Below are 2,934 nucleotides of genomic sequence, written 5' to 3'. Positions count from 1 at the left end.
TAATGCTCTTCGAATACATCTTCAGCAAAAATCTTGGGACTCCGAATAGCTTTTTCAGTCATATTTGAGAGCACCTCTGAAATATCAAATGTGAACCCGTCTAGCAAGGTGGTGGCTTGTGGGCTGCATTCAATACGATAAGGCTGGATGGCCTCAGCACTATAATTGTAAAAATAATGATTGTCGTAATGTAAGAAGAAGCCTTCTGGTTGAAGGAATCAAGAAGTACTCTTTTGACATTTCTTTAGAAGGGCCGCTTTTATCATGGATGCGCAGTGTTGGCAATCTGAGGAAGTTAAATATCCCCTACATTCAAGGGGCCCATAAACAGAAATACTATTGTTTTTCCCCTCAACACTCGAAGTATTGAATCTAGTCATGGAAACGTTGACCACTAATGATTCCAAAACCTCCTTTAGATGAAGCTGGAAGAGGCTACCATTTGTATACTGCCTATTCCCACAATCATACCCATCCCAAACACCAGCTGTATAATTCTCACCGACTGAAAGGCGCATGCACGTACATAGACCGTAGGTTAGTAGCATGCCTCTTATCAATTGTTTTACCTTCATTGGCATGGAAGCATAGGGCATGAGCTCAATGGTCATCCCTGTTTCTCCTATATTCCTGGCCTTGAAAATTTTTTGATGAATCAAGCTACTCGTATCTTCAAAGGCCTAACAAAATTCAAGCATCATGGTTCTATTTTTTCTAGGGTTCAAGTTTCATATTTTATGATTATTTTTCATTTATGTAAGTTTATTTAAACTTTTATTTAAGTACAAGTTAAATTGAAAAATATTAATATTAAATAATAAAATTTGAATATAGGGATTTTTTTTCTTCCAAGGAGAGTGTATCCCATGTTGAAAAAATTTACGCAGAGGGGCAGAGTAGTGAATTTCGCGAAGCTGATTTCGCACAGCTCGATTTCACACAGCGAGCTTTCGCGCAGTTAGATTTTGCGCAGCTAGATTTACGCATAGCTATACAGAGACTTAAAAACACAATATTCACTCACGACAAAAAAACAAAGTAGAGCCGAGTAAGTTTGGAGAAACACAATAATAACTTAGGATTGAATTCTAAATCATGAAAATACATTCACATGAGACTGCCTCTCATTGACCAAGTAAAGCAAAGGTTTTACAGTGATTTATGCTTATGCGGAATAACACACAGTAAAACACAATAATTGTTGTTTTTCACACCCCCACCAAAATTTGCTCCACCATTTTCTCCTCAGAGACTCTCGCTCTCTTTGTCTCTTTCTTGGAAAATGATTTTTACATACATATTTATCTCAAAACATACTTTGACATTAATACATGACAGAGAAAAATAATTAATACGTTGTTGTTGTTGAGTGTGGAAATCGCACAGGTGTCTGTGGAGTATGGGAAATAATCACGGAATTAATTCTTTCCCATATCTAATTACCAAAATAACTTTAAATCCCTTAAATTCTTTGTTGTGTTGAGGAATTGTTTGCACGATACTTTGTTCTAGCTTCAGTCCTTCCAACTTAAAACAATGACGTAACTTGCAAAAATACTTCTAACAAGTATGGCTGCTGTTACAGTGTTTAATGCGGTGGTTGGGATTAATATTTCCAACACTCCCCCTTAACCACAATGACCTCCATTGACAATTCCCAAACATTTTCTGAGATAAACAAAACTTTCACGTGCTAATGGCTTTGTGAAGATATCAGCAAATTGATCGTGTGACCTGGAGTGTTGCAACACAATTTCATCATTGTTAATCAACTCTCTAATAAAATGATATTTAGCATCAATATGCTTGGTCCTCTTGTGAAAGACATAATTCTTTGACAATGCAATTGTTGAGGTGTCGTTGCAGAAAATGGTTTTCGTTCCCTCTTGGTCATGACGAACATCCCTCAACATCCTTCTCATGCAAACTACCTAACATGCTACTGCTGTTGCTGCCACATATTTAACTTCTGTTGTCGACAGTGACACTATTGGCTGCTTCTTAGAGGCCCATTAAATGGTTCTGGAACCCAAATGAAAAACATATCTTGACGTGCTCTTTCTGTCATTGACACTTCCTACCCAATCACTGTTAGTGTAACCAACCAGCCTGAAGTCACTTGTTGCTGTGTACAAGATTCCATATTGTTTTGTCCCAATGGCATACCTTAGAATCCTTTTTGCTGCTTGCCAATGTGTCTCCTTGGGTGTCTCCATGAACCTTGACACCAAACTTACTGCATACGTTATATTCGGCCTAGTGGCAGTCAAATACATCAAGCTGCCTATCATGCTTTTGTATAATGTTGGATTGACATTGTTTCTTTTCTTAACTTCAACCCCATAACAGTTGGAGTTGGTGCGCGCTTGCTGTTTTTCATTTTAAACCTCTCCAAAATGTCTACCACATACTTCACTTGACAGATAAAAATGCCATTTTTTGTTTGCTTCACTTCTATGCCCAAAAAATATCTTAACAATCCCAAGTTAGTCATTTCAAATTCACTCTTCTTGACCTTTTTGAAATCAACGATGAGGAAATCATCACTGCTTGTAAAAATCAAATCATCTACATATAAGACAAAAATGAGAATATTACCTTTGCTCTCTTTGATTAGAGAGTGGGTTCTTCATCACATTTGTCAAAACCATTTTCCAACAAGTAGGCATCTATCCTATTGTACCATGCACGTGGTGGTTGCTTCAACCCATAAAGAGCTTTCCTCAATCGATACACTTTGTCTTCTTGGCCTTCAACATCATAACTAGGCATTTGCGCAACATACACTTCTTCTTTCAGCACCCCATTCAAGAATGCTAATTTTACATCCATTTGATACACTTTCCATTTATGCTATGCGATAATCGCCACAACTATGTGCACTGTCTCCATCCTCACGACTGGTGCGAACGTCTCTGCGTAATCTCTTCCATG

The sequence above is a fragment of the Pinus tabuliformis genome, chromosome 1_1 (assembly GCF_031772625.1).
Source record: "Pinus tabuliformis cultivar Carrire ecotype Pingquan chromosome 1_1, CPIR1, whole genome shotgun sequence".
Taxonomy (NCBI): Eukaryota; Viridiplantae; Streptophyta; class Pinopsida; order Pinales; family Pinaceae; genus Pinus; species Pinus tabuliformis.
This window is presented reverse-complemented; position numbering follows the sequence as displayed.